This window comes from Falco naumanni, chromosome 3 (genome assembly GCF_017639655.2).
Source record: "Falco naumanni isolate bFalNau1 chromosome 3, bFalNau1.pat, whole genome shotgun sequence".
Taxonomy (NCBI): Eukaryota; Metazoa; Chordata; class Aves; order Falconiformes; family Falconidae; genus Falco; species Falco naumanni.
Window position 1 is genome coordinate 97829501 of NC_054056.1, and position 15016 is coordinate 97844516.

Genomic DNA, 15016 nt, shown 5'->3' on the forward strand with positions numbered 1-15016 from the left:
TTCTTATTTCCTGTGGATACTTTCCAGGTTGCTGTTATAATTCCTAACATTAGTTCAACAAACTTTGTTAATTCAGCCAAGGCTTCACCAATGCTAAAAAAACTAGAACAAGTCGCTTAAAAGTGAAAGATACCTTTCTTGAAAGTGTATCATACTCTGCAGTTAGGTTGTGATCCCATATAATCCCCTTAACATACTACACAACTGCCTAGCTGTATATTTCACTTTTATTGTCTGTTTTCATGAATGCTTCATCTGTATTTGTGAATGACGCATCAGTGTAGTTCTTACATTTGCCTTTACTGAATATTGTCTAACTGGGTCCAAAACATCTCTTCAGCTTATTAAGATAATTTTGAATTTTGATTGTATTCTCCATGTTACTTGCACACATCCCCTGCAGATTTTACAACCCTTTTACCTTTCATGATGTAATTCATTAATGAAACTACTAATGGGACAAAGACAGACCTCTGTGGGTTGCCATGTTCAGTGAACTCACAGTTTGGCGATGAATAATCAAAAAACATTCTTTGACTGTAGTTTTCAGATGTACACCTACTACATCTAAACAAAATTTCTTAGTTTTCTAATGTGACTCTTGCATAGCAATCATCAAAGTTCTGAATTTATTATAACTACAGGAATTCCCTTTTTCTACCATGACAGTTATCTTGGTCCAAGGAATAAACCAGACTTATTTACAGGATATGGTTTTGACAGCTCCAGATTGTCTGTTTTATGTAGCACATTTTTCTTCAAGCTATTTACAGACTCACTGCATTTAAATATTTTCCAATGCTTACCCACTTGGGGGAATATTTTCTTGGATTTCTCAGGTTGTCCTCCTATCCCATGACATGAATTTTAAAGGAAAAATGCTACAATTTTTCTTGTCTCAATTCTATCTTCCATGTATTTGCAAAAGATTGGCATTAGTGTTTCAAACATGATTCTGGCTAGTTTCTTAATACTGTAGGTTGAAAGCTGCAAAGCCAGCTTTCACTTGCACAGAAACACAGACTCAACATAATTTAGATTGGAAGTGGTCTCTGGAAGTCATCCTGACTAAATCTCCACTCAAGGCAGTTCCAAACTTTTTGGATCTTGTTCATGACCTTGTCCAGTTGACTTTTGATTATCTCCAAGGTTGGCCTGTTCTGGTTTCAGACTACCCTCATACTGACAACTTTTTTCCTAAAATCTGATGGAGTTTCCCATACTGGAAGATGTATCTGTTGCTTCTCGTCTTCTTGTGTACTGCTGAGAAGAGTGTGACTCCATCTTTTCCACAGTCTCTCATGAGGTGCCTGCAGATAGCAATATGGCCTCCTCTGCCTCTCCTCTTCTCTAGGCTGAATGGGATCAAGTCTTTCAGCGTCTTATTTTATTTCACATGCTTCTGTAATCTTATCATCCTGGTGACCATCACTGAACTTACCCAGCATGTTAAAGTCTTGTAGTGAGATGCCCCAAGCCGGGCACAGCCCTCCAGATGTGGTGCCACAGCGCTGGGGGGAAGGGAACAATCCCTTGCCTCAAACAGCCAGTTGCTCTCTTGCTAAGACAAACCAGGATGTAGTCGATCTTTTAGCTGTATTGCATGCTGCTCCATCTCTACCTTGATGTTGTTCTTTCCACTTGTAATACTTAGCTACCTGGATAAAGAGGATCTTTCAGTAATTTTTTTTTCCCCACAGTCACTCACTGATATAATTCATTAAGGAGTGGCTGATCATGTCTCATTAATATCATTTAGATAGGAGACATAACCAAACACCCTATCTACCATTGACAATTATGGCCCCACTCTCAAAAAACTCTTCTGGTTCAAAACTCTATAAATAGTAAAGTTTGGTGCCCTAAACCCAAAATCCAGAAGGAGCAAACTTCAGGGAGACTAAGACACTTGGTGGCGAAGATATAGTTCAAGTGTTTATCCCTTGGTCTTAAGCACCATGATGTGGGGAACCCTGAGGACTCTGGCTGGTGAATTCCAAACTTTATATTTCTCCTTGCTTACTTGATATTTTGGTTTTGGTTTTTTTTGTCCTAAGAAATGATTGAATTATTTGTTGACTTCTAATTTAACAAGAACATAATTAATTGTTTTGTTAATCCATTTCCTAATTAGCTTGCCAATTGATCTTGACAATTCTGAAGTGTCATCTGTATTACGTAGCTCAACATAATCTTTATTATTGATTTTCATCTAATATGGAGCTGTTATGTATCTCTTCTTTGGAGTATCTCCTATTTCCAGCAGACATATTTTATTTTTCCTTTTCCTTTTTCTTTGACTTCTTTTTTTTTTTTTTTCCTGTCTTGTAAATGTAACTTCCACCTCTTTACTCTTCTCCCAAGTAAGATTTACTAAAATACAGTCTGTTATCATTTTCTTCTCATGCACTCTTTTTCAGTATCATCATGCCCTGATTAGCAGTTCGGTATTTCACATCTCTGAGTAGAACAAAAGCATTGTATAGGACTGATCCTCACTGCATGAGATGGACTTCTTTCTTACTCAGTATCATGTGCTCTTTCATAGGATCTTTCAAACAAGTTGCTCCTTATTCTGCAAATTTCCAGGCCCATTAACACTGAACCAGATTTAACTGTTCAGGCACTGTCACTGCAAACAAACTATTATTTCCCTCTAAGGTGGGCTTTTCTGTTTTACTTTTGTTAGACATGAAAATAAACTCAATGGGACTGCTTTGTAAGTATGTTTGCTATAAATAAGGATGACAGAATCTTGACCTGTTAATGACAACAAACACTTTAGCATGCAGATTAGCACCATAACTACACTTTGACATCTGTTTTAATGACAAGTTTGTGTGCAAGAAGCCCAAAACACTTGGATGTTTATTCTTTGATGTGACAGGTTATGCCTGGTATGTTGAAATCTCTGTTTCTGTTGAGTGCTATCATCTCTTATTTATTTACTTGCCTTCAACTGTCTGGGATCTTCCAATCTGCCTTCTTACTTTTTATTGTCAGGTTACTCTTGAATCACAGGTTATCTCTTTCTTCTGTCTTCATATAGCAGTAACACCAAGACAGTTTGGAATGTGACTTGATTTCTAGGTGCTGTGCAATGCAAGATGTGAATAAGAATGACTGATTTGCTCCTTTCTCATGGAGTTTGAAAGATGTGCATTCTGCTTCATATGTTATAACAAATAAATAGATTTTGGAAATGCATCCAGCAAGGGAACAAAAAATATTTTTGCATCTTTTCAGAGAAGGACATCAGACCTCAGGCTCTTTTCCATGGGCATTTTTACATTGATTTAATTAACTTCAAAAAATACAAGTTCTGCATTTACTAAACTGATGTCTTATGGAATTTGACATTTATAGTACATGATGGTTTATATTTTAATGTAAAGATAGCCACAGAAGGTCCCAAAATAATGCAATTACTTCTCCTTAAAATGTAATTAATTTTCTGGAGTAGGTAATTATCAGTGTTTTGCTTCTAGCCCTGTAATAAAAAATTACATGTGCCTCATTTTCTGTCCTATTAAATGTCTAAATGAATGGACAGCTCTCTGATTTTATCAAGCAGAATGTATTTCAGCTGCCTTCTGTGGAAAATACTTGAGGTTTTTTACTGACTGCCAGACCTCAGGCAGTCTTTTCAGTCTTTATTTCCATTCTGATCTTGTAATGAGTTATGATTCGGCAGATATCATGTGCAGCCCACACATTTGATTTGCAGGATCAAAGCTTAATGACAGACAGGTGGGAATGATTCTTCTGCCCCACAGAAATCACCAGTATTCCTCATGTTCCTCACATGTCTTTTTGAGTAGATCATCTGAAATTATTAGGGAGGAATACAAAGCAGAGAAAGATCAGAACAGATAAAATGACACTGGCAAAGGCACTCTGAGAGGGTCTGAGAGCACACCTTCAAATAATGAATTGCTCTGAAATTAAACCACCAGTAAAATCCCCCTAACCCCTTCAACAAAACCCTGCCAAACCACACTCAACCCAAAAGCCAACCCTTCCATCCCACTTAATTTTTTCACAACTTCCTATTAAAAGATTGGATGATTGCAGAGACACTTAGATATTTCATCCTATTTTACATTGTGTACAGATTAATTACTAGGACTTCCATAATGATTTTAAGTAGCATCTTACATAAACACAAAATCAGAACAGGAAAAAACTATGAATGTTTTATATTAAAAATTATAGCAGCATCTTCATTTGCTGTAACCAGATAGTTGTCTGAGCTAGTTTAACTCCACGGGTTTGAATTCTGTGGAGCAGCTGAACAGAGGCACAGCTGAACTCTTTCAAAGCTCTGTAGCGGTTTCTGTATTTTCATGTCAGAACAGAAAAGGGAAACTACAAGTAATAGTTGCTAGGTTTCTCCTGTCAGAAAAATAATGATTATAACATATATACAAATGTGAAAATTTTCTGAGCCACTTTGATCTAACTACCTGTTGAGGCTGAGGTCTTTGCAGCTGGCAAAATTTCTAAAGTAATGGTTATAATTGTGCAAAGCTGTTTGTGCACTGTTGATGAGGAATCATTCAGATACTTTAAGAATATAGACATACCAAAAGAAACAAAATAAAGATTTTGATAGATCAGAGAGATAAAAACATAGACAAAAGTTTAAGAAAAACTGAACATAACTGTAAATGATTTAAGAAAGTTAACCCTTACAGAAGGTGAATTGCCATATGTGATAGCATGATCCAAAATTAGAAATTGCAATAATCATTATTATTACAGAGAAGTTTCAGCCAACCTGGTTATTGACAAAGATGTTCTCCTCTCCTGTTTGCCATCGAATCTAAGGCTACTTGTAGGTGTTCTTGTTTGCCAATACTTGTTCTTGCTAAATTTCACGCCACTGACAGTTGCCCAACGCTCCTGTCTATCCAGATTCCTCTGCAAGGCCTCTCTCCCCAAGAAGAATCCCACTCCACTATAATATATGAACAGACAGACAGTCTTACCCTTATGGGTTCGTAATCTAAATGAACAAGATAAATAACAAATGAAAGCAGAAGGGAATGTTATCATCCCTGCATGAACATTAGCAAGTGATTGATAATGAGAATTCTGCCCTGCTGCGGCAGGTGTTGAGTCCTGTGTAACCTCTCAATAGAGCCACTGGCACTGGGACTGGTGAGAGATTTTAAACTTACATCTTCCCCACATCAAAACAGTCAGGCATACATTTGAATAATATTTTATTTTCATATTGGCATTATTTAAAAAATGTACAGCATGAAAGAGAATGCCATGACCTAAACAAAGTGGTTTAAGTAGATGACTTTGGAAGATTTTTTTTGCCATTTCATGTCAATAATATTCAGAAAGTCTTTTCTTAGGGGTAAAAATACTCAGATCTACTATTTTTAATTATCACTTTAAGAAGGGAATTGCTGAAATAGGTGGCCGTGGTCAGTATTGCTATCTACATGCAAGAATGGGGTCATAATAACACCTAGAAAGGAAAGGATGTTGTTGTGTATCATGCAGCTTGGGTTGGAGAAATTTACTGTGTTACATTCTTCTGACTACCTACTTAACAGATACTTTCAAAGGCTAAGGAAGAAACAGGTAAAAATCCCTAGGGCCTTGTGTTATCTGTACTCTCCTGCTGGCTAATTTAAAGCTTTCCTGGTTTATGCCTGTGTGTCACCGCTGTGCCTGCAGAGCGGAATACCCTAAGTAGGTATGTGACTGATGCCATGTTACAATGTGCTGCTCTGGCCAGGAGTCAGGTAGTATAAATCAGCAAAGCTTGACAGATTTAAAGAATTGTATAGCGTTGGCTATGGTATTAAGTGAAATTACATGACCAAGCCTAAAGGCTAAACCCATTACACCTTAGTACAGACCACACTGGAGATGAGTGCATATAATCAGTAGGTACGTGAGCTTTTTTTTTTCCAGGATGGCATCTGGAAAGGGCTACTTGTAAAGTGACCAGGCAGTGATTTCTGTGACTAAGAGACAGATAGCAGCTAAATGATACAGCTTGTTACAGGAAACATACAGCTGTCCAATCTGTACTACATGAAATTAACTCCTTCCTAAAGGCTGTATTTGAGACTAGAATTTCTGATGACTCTATATAATTTCAGAATAGGGTGATTCAAGTATTACCCTTCAGAATGAGCAAGAACCACCATGGCTATTCCCATGGATTCCTGCACTGAGGACATTTTTTCAGGCTGATAGAGAGATTCATGTCATTAAAAACATATCTAAGGTGCACATGTATTTTCATGCGTCTTAGAGCACAGAGCCTCAGAGCTTACAGGCTGTTATTAAACAGGCTATTTCTTGCAGTCAGTTTGTTGTCCAAATGCCTCTCATGGCATGCTAGTGCTGCATATTTACGAGATCTTGATACTTTTGCTGAGTTATTGATGTTTACATACTTATAAGCTTGTATAACCACCTCTCCTGTAAATAAATAGTTTATTACTAAAAAGAACCTTACATATTAAAATCTTTTAACTCAAACCCAACATTTCTTTCTCTGTAAGCAGTTTGTATAGTATCAGCAAAAGTGTAACACTATCTTCAAGACATACACTTACCCAAGTGGTCTTCCTGATTTCTTTAATCTCTTCTGTCAACTATTAATGTAATGGTTATCAGTGCAGAATGGACTTTCCATAAGACTTCTAAAACTGGTATTTTTCTATGCAAGTGGAAAGGGGCTGGGGAATGCACAAACTGGCTATACTCTCCAATATACTTCTCAGACTTTTTGGTGAGCTAAATAGAAATGTGCTTGCATAGACAGAGTGTAATATGGAAACAGTCTTGACTAACAAGAATTTTCACTTTATTTTATTGCCAATTAACAAAAATTCTGATTACTAATTCATATGTTGAGAAAAAGAAAGTGTAAAAAGTTAAACATTTAGTAAACATCTTTTCTTTCCAATCCGAGTGCTCAGTTTCAGCCAGACACTTATCTCAATCTCAGCTTCCCTTGTATTCAGTTACTTCATTCCAGTTCCTCAGGGCTACAGTCACAGGCATATTGGCTTCTTTCTGCCACTGACTCTTTCTTCTCTTCCTCCACTGATACATGCATCTTAGCGTCTTAGCATCCCTGCCCCAGCATGGGTCACCCATGGCTGCAGTCCCTCAGGGGTGTCTCTGTCTGTGGGTCACCTGTGAGCTGGAAGTGGCTGTGGCCGGCACCCCACAATTCATGGTCTTCCCCACACAGGTCAACACTACAGCCCCTTTGACTTAAACCTTGCCATTTATGACCAATACAGTGGAGTTTGCCCACTTCACATTTGGAGCCCTTTAATATGGCTGCAAGAAACTCGGATGGTTTACTTAGCAAAAGGTAAATCTCCAATGGAACTGTTCGCTATGATGGTCTCTCAGGGTCTGCTGTGTCACTCCTATAAGCAAGATATGAGATAAAATGCATCTTCCTCTGTCCCCAAAGTGGTAATTCCTATACAGAACTAAAAATCATTATATGATTCTCCATCTCTTTTGAAAGAAACACAAATGCTACATGGCTATAGACTGTCATTTCTTTTCCTGCCTAGATCTTTAAGATTGTTTTTCTCTGTACATTCCCTCAGTATTTTCTACACTGCATCTTTCCTGAAATTCCATAAACTATTTATTGTTAACATAGTTGTAGAGAAACAACAGTAAATAACAGACCTGATTTTAGTGGAAGGACTCCAGCTGGATTCAAAAGAACTGCTTTCAATCATACTAGAGCCATAGAAAGCCTGTTTCTCAAGAATGGGTCTTGAAAAATGTGTTTGTGGTATGGAACGTGGAAGAGCAGATGATTAAAGAATTTTCTTTAGGCATTTCAATAAAATCATTTCAGTGTATTAAAGCTAGGCCAAGTACTCAGACACTGACATTTGGTAAACATCTACGGCTAAATACAGTCTAAACTAGATCTAGTTTCTACTGGAGAAAAAACATTTTCATTTAACTGATTTTAACACAGCAAGAGTCTTCCTTGAGGAAGTTATAAAAAGAGGGTGAGAGAAGAATCTAAAATGCTATTCAGATTAACAAAAATATTGTAGTAAAAGTAAAACTACCAAATACTGAAAAAGCAAATTTCCAGAGTGTGTATAAATTTCCTGTTAAACCAGTGAACAAGACCTAATAAACTGACCAATTTCATTAAACTGTCTAGATTTATATCAATTTAAAATCACAACCTCAATAATATGTTCTAATGCGAATTGAAAATTTATTCCTAACTTAAAATAAATATAAGATTTATATCCTTTTTAAAAGTTCATTCTGTTCGCAGGGGGTTGCAGGTTACCCAGCTGAAGTGGATAATTGTGTTCTAGGGTTTTCAGATCCCAGAAGAATAAATATGTATTTTAATCAATTATAGACCAGTGCACAATGTCAATACTAATATCAAAAAGACAAATAGTAGTAGAAATGTAAATATGTTTTCCCTTGGATATCCTAGCTGTTTTTGTTTAAGATACAATTCACATTAAAATATAAAGCTGCTAATTAATCAAAAGCTTTTTTCTTATGCCTTAATATTAGAAAGTAATTTCTAACATTCTGTAGATTTATTCATAGTTAATTTCATAACATTAAAATTTGCAACCAGTATGTAAGGAGAATAAAAGGCAAGATGAGAGTTTTCTCTTTTTTCTACTAAACCAACAAAAATATCTGTCTGGAAGAACAACAAATACTTCTGAAATTAAGTTATTCTGCAGTTGTTTATTTAATATGTATGTACTATGTACATTTAGTTTGGTAGGGAAACAAAGCTATATTTACTATTTTTTAGTCTTGCTCTCTCACCCTCCATCTTATACTTTCCCTGCAGATGTAAAGTGCAAGGAACAGTTGTTTAATGTTTACTGACAAGTTCCTACTCTCTTTAATGGGATCAATGCCTGATGCATTGTGTCTTTCCTGACAGCTATATTTTGAAGCATGAATACATCCTCTGAGTCTGGTAGATCAACACTGGAAGAGCTTCTCCTTGCTGATGGACAGAAAGAGCTCTAATATGTTTTGTCTTCATAGCTTCCTTTAGGACAACGAACTAGCATTCAGCGCAGTGGCAGGTGGGGCTTGAGCTAGTGGGGAAACATACTGTTCTGTTATTAGACAACTGCAAGCAGTAGTCTTAAGATCTGATGTACACTTTATGTATCGAAAGAGAAAAAAGAAGTGAAGAGGAAGAGCTCAGAGACTGATAAATTCATGTGCACGTATAGGAGGAGGTGAGGAAAAAGTAAAATGTTTGCATTCTGGAAGCTATAGGGGGTTAGCCCCAGCTGGCAGACAAGCACCCACACAGTGCCTTGCTCATTCCTGTGCCCCAACAGGATGGGGGAGAGAATATAAAGAATAAAGGTAAGAAAACTCATGGGTTGAGATAAAAGACAGGAAAATTACTTATTAACTATACTGTTGTGGGTAAACCAGACTTGACTTCAGTGATTTAACTTAATTAATTTATAATTAACACAAATATTTAATTACTGATTTGGGTATTGGGAAACAAAAAAAACCCAAAACCAAAGAACCTAAAAAGACAAACTTAAGGAAAACCACCTTTTCTTCCCCCTTTCCTTACCTCAACTTCACTCCAGACACCTCTTCTCCCTCCTTGTTATCATTGCAGGTTACTCTCAGTCCCTTCAGAGAGACAATAGTGGTGCAGAAGGTGGGGGTCAGCAGTCTCTCTGATGATCCTTCCTTCTCACTCCTCTCTTATGCTCTGGCACAGGTCCTCCATGGGCCACAGTCCCTGTTGGGAAGTATCTGGTACAGTCGGCTCATACACAGGCTGAAGTCTCTTCAAGGGGTGCCCACTCCACCATGGAACACCTCTTTCTCCTCTGACCTTGGTGTTCCCTCTGTTGCTTCTCAATCCTATTGTTCTCTCCTCCTCCCACCATGGTGTTTTCCTCCATTTCTTAAATATATTTTCCCAGAGACATCACTAGCTTTGCTGATAGGCACAGATGTGTCCTGTGGTGGGTCCATTGCAGATCCAGCTGGAACTGGCTGTGTCTGTGATGGGGAGCCCCTGGCTTCTTCTCACAGAGGTCAACTCTGCAGTCCTTCCATTACCAAACTGGATGTCATGGACACAATAAAGAAGTTTATAAAAATGTGCAGTTAGAAAGGTGTGGTCTTATGGTTTGCAAACCAAGAGATTTCACTGGTATTTTTATGCAAAAAAAAAAAAAAAAAAAACCAAACCACAAAAACCAACCTGCTCTGTAAATTGGAGAAAAAATAAGTGCCTTATGTGGCAAATAATGTGTGATGAGTAAAGGAAGGAAATAAAACTGTATGAGGATTGCTGTACCATGAACAAAAAATGCTAAATGAAAGATGTATGATTCACATAAATAAGATGGAGAAATAAAATTTATCTGCCTTTGCAGAGCATTTACTCTAGTGTTTATATGTTCTATCACTTTGTACATCTGAGGAGATTGGAGAGGGAGAATCAGAAAACTCAATCAATTACATTCAAACTGAGAAAGAGGCACTAATTATTTTTAGATGGTCATCCATCTACTCCACTTTGGATATTTGCCAAATAATAGTTTGGAATGCATATTTAAACCCAGATAAAGGATTCTGAAAATTGCTGTTTAATGAGTTTCTTAAATCCACTTTTTATAGCTATGAATAGTATGCAACTTTCCACTACTGTGAGTTACTCGTTCTTACAATATTATTTATTACAGTGACATTTTATTGAAAGTTTTTAAGCATAATTTGGACATTTGTTACATATAATATACCAACATAATTCCAGGATATATGCACAAATTTGTATTTGTGAACACTTTATAGTGCGTTATATTTTTTTTCATTTGTAGTCATGCCCACTTTATCTCTCTCCTCTCAAACTCCATGTTAGTGGCATCACTGCAAATCTGGGGGTGTGAAATTTGAGGTTTCTGACTCAATTGCTTCACCAAGGCCAGAATCCTACCCCTCACTTCTATTACAAAGAGGGTTAATAAGGACAGAAAGTTTAGGCTTAAAAAAGACTAAGCTGAAATGTTGTCTCTATAAAAATGCCAATTAAAATGAATATATGGTGGTCTTAAGTCCATTACAGCTTTAACTGTGAGTTTGGAGGGATTGTACAAAATATGTTAGAAAGAAAGCTTCTAAATAACAAAATATTGACACATCTTCTTTTTCCACTCATGCATTTTGATTCTCCCTAGGAAGTTCCATCTCCCCAGATCGTTACCTTCAACTATTATTATCTGCTGAAAGGACTCCATCTCAGTAGGAACCATAAGAAAATGATAAATTAAAGTTTGTAGGATCAGTTTGCTTCCTGGATAAAAGCTTGGTGAACAAAGGGTAGTGCTACAAAGTAGGTATGAGCTAGCATTCTGAGTGTGTGCGTGGGTTGTCTAAGGTAAATGAAGCATTATGCTGAAATTCAATAGCACAGAGGTAGGTCAGTGACCTACCATCAAAAACAGTGTGTAATGGAGAAAATGGATATTTTTAAATGAAATCATTTGATTAGTGAAGCAATAACCTGTAGATAAGTGGCACAAAAGAAGAATGTATGGGACTTTTCAATTTGCAAGTATTCTTCATTACAAAGCCATCTTGCTACCCAATAATAAAACCAAAATTAATTAAAAACAAAATAATAAAAATAAAAATATTTTTTAAAAGTAAGACCAAAATCTATTTTTTATTTTCATAGTACTTGTTCTTTATTTTATTTTTTGTATGAGAGTATAGTATTTGCAAAATTATGGAGCCAGGTGCATAGTTTTATACGATTCAATGTGTAGAACTATAAGGAAATTTCAGCTACAAAGCTCTGAACAAAAACTTCATCTGACCTACGCTGTGGCCTCCCTTCCAGTCATCATCCACATTCACTGCAGTGCAAACGTTAACGTGCACTTCAGGCACACAAGCAATACACAGATTTGACTCACTCAACACTTCTATTGACTGATATTGATCCCAAACTCAATGAAATCAGTGGAAAGAGTTGCACTTACTTCAAAGCATGTTTGGTCAGCTGCTGACTGGTGCCTTGCATGCAAGAAGGCTCTTTGGTGCTGATGGCAGCCCACCAGTTAGGATTGTTTCCTGCGCATCTGAAAAATTTATGCTTCACAGTGTCTTGGATTGAAATGTGTGCTACCAGGCCAGAGAAGGGGTGTGATAGCCAGACCATGTAAAACATAAAATGTCACTCCCCACTCCTGACCCATATGTCACCTGCCTCTTCCCTCACACCAGCCAGAATGCACAGTGGTAAAGCACCACTGGTGATGGATTTCAATCCAGCTACAGACGCATTTTGCCCATCCTGCACTTTTTGGGGGCCCTGGAACAATGCCCCTGATCAAACATCTGAAGCTTACCACTTATTTTTGGAGTACCACACAGACTCCGTCATTTCTGCGTGCCATGCCAAATACTGCTCAGTTTGGGCACGCCTGCCGTTACCCTGTCATGCTCCTGAACTATCTTGCTCTAGCTGCTGTTTAAGACAAGATAGTGCATCAATCTTGGCTCCCATGGATTGTAATTACTTGTGTTCCTAAAATTCTACATGGAATGGTAAATCTTTTCATCTTAGTCCTCAGAAAACTGAGCCCCATCCTCTCTAAACCATGTAACGTCCCACTCACATTGGTGTTGGAGCAACTTAGGCACTAATGCATCTTTGCGGACCGAGTCATAAATTGATATGAACAGTTCATATCTTACTGAAATCAGAAACCCACACCACAGGAGCTTAGGTGTAATAAATGTTTTACGGAAATTTCATCCTCCTGGTGACACCAAAGTGTTGAGGAAGGTAATCTTCTATACACATTCCACCCTGAAATGCCAGCAGCCTTAAACCTGGATTCTTTTTGTTGAGGTATGAGCAATTACTGCAAAATAGTATGTAGGCCCTGTACAGAATTTTTCAGTAAATAGCACATAAAGAGTAAATTGTAAAACCAGAAAATACCACAGACAATCACTTAATGAAGTTGATTCAGATAAAATGTTTCTTTACCATCTAGGATCATTCCTTTACGTATTCACCTCCCATACCTCTCAACCCTGTTCAGTCTCAAGTATGCTGAGAGTGATTTCAGTTTCTTTTCTCCATTTTAAAATTCAGCTTCAGAGGTGTTATCTACAGGGGACTTCCCAGAGGTCTGAGTCAGTCTCTTATCTGTACAAGTAATCACTTGAAAAAAATGCTTTACCATTTAAAAAATGTAGTGAAAACAAGACGATACAGCTAAAGCAAGGATCTGATTGTTTCCTAAGAGTTAATGGATGTTCAGAACTGGTGAAAGGAGAAAAAACCCAAGCCCTAGTTTCCCCAGTCTTTTAAGTAGGACACTTCTGTCTCTGATACGGTAAAAATATTAACCTGTTGGAGTCTCTATTGACATGGAGACTTATTTTCTAGTTGTACTAATTCTGCTTTAGTAATAGGACTTGAGTATTGAATTGGTAGAAAAGTGCCAATTATTTTTTAAGGGTTTTAAACAATGGAATGTTGTTGTTGTGTGTGTTGTTGGGGTGGTTTTTGGGTTTTTTTGTCTCTTTAAAAATAACTAAATAAAAAAGCTGAAGGTTGTAATAAAAGGGAAAAAACCCCAAGTTTTAAAAATAATATTTGGTTAAAAAACTAATATGTATTATTTATTACCCATATTTTACCCATTTTAATCTATCTATCTATATATATGTAAGTAAGAAGTTTTTCAGTTAACTCTTCTTGAATTACTTCTACAGTGTTTCCTGTTATACACAATAAAGAATGGAAAGAATACGATTTTACAGAGTCTTTGACTTACATGTCTTTGGAAGAGGGGAAATTACATCCTCATTCCTCTCTCCTACCTATTTAACGTCTTAAAGTTTTATTGACCTGATCTCTGAGAGAGACATTCTAGCGACCCTCCTGCAAGCTACAGAAAGGTAGCCTGCGCCTTGCCCACTGGCTTCCCAATTCTCACTTAAAGTCTGCAGAAGTAGAACTGTAGCAGAAATTTGTAGACAGAGCAAATAAAAGGTGAGAGTTGGCCCATGAGGTCCATACACAAACACCATGCAGAATTTCACTGAGAGAATTATTTGAATATTATGTCCCATATGGTTAGAAAAAATTCCATCTGTGTTTAATTTCTACTGAAGTTGTAGCCTCAGTGTATCTGGAGCTGTTCTCTGGCACTGAGGCCAAGCGCTGTGGAGCAGCTGCATGCGTGGTATTATATTCCCTAATACTAATTCCTACAACATGTCCACTGACAACAGTTCCTAGTTCATGCTGACTCCCAAACCCTGCCTGATAACTTGATTTCCAAGACTGTTAGTTCAGTTGGGTCAAACTGTCAGGGATCATTCCAGCAATTTAAGAGTACAGATCAAACTCCAGTGTCTGGAAATTTCCCCTGATACGGTTTAAGAGAATATAGACATATCCTATTGGGCTTTGTTAAAATATTTTCTTTCCCCTCTTTAGTAAACATTATTAGGTGAAGTATTTACTTTTCATGTTTCTATTAAGTAGCAAAGTGCCATTGAATTAATAGGATTCTTGCAATATTGGTTTTAGTGTCATTTTGAGATAATAAGAATACCATGTGGAAAAATATTGTATAATATTTTTCAGAAAGAGGATAATTGAATATTTGCTACTGTGTTTTATGTAATAAGAGTATATTTTTCTTTTAAGATTAAATCTTAAAATTGTAAAATAAAGCTAATGATGTGTATAGTGATACTTTGCAGAATAGCAACATTACATTGGTTTCCTGTGTAAATATCCATGCTACAGCACAGAAAAAAGATGTCTTCACAGGTGTCATTTAGGTGAAAATAATCTGTTTCTGCAAGCAATTACATAGATGCTTAAGGAAGGCTTTATTAGACTGAGTTCAACTGAAAAATTTGGTAAGCATCTCTGGTAAGTATGATAGATACTTATTGCTGGTAAGTGTCTATGATGCCCATGACT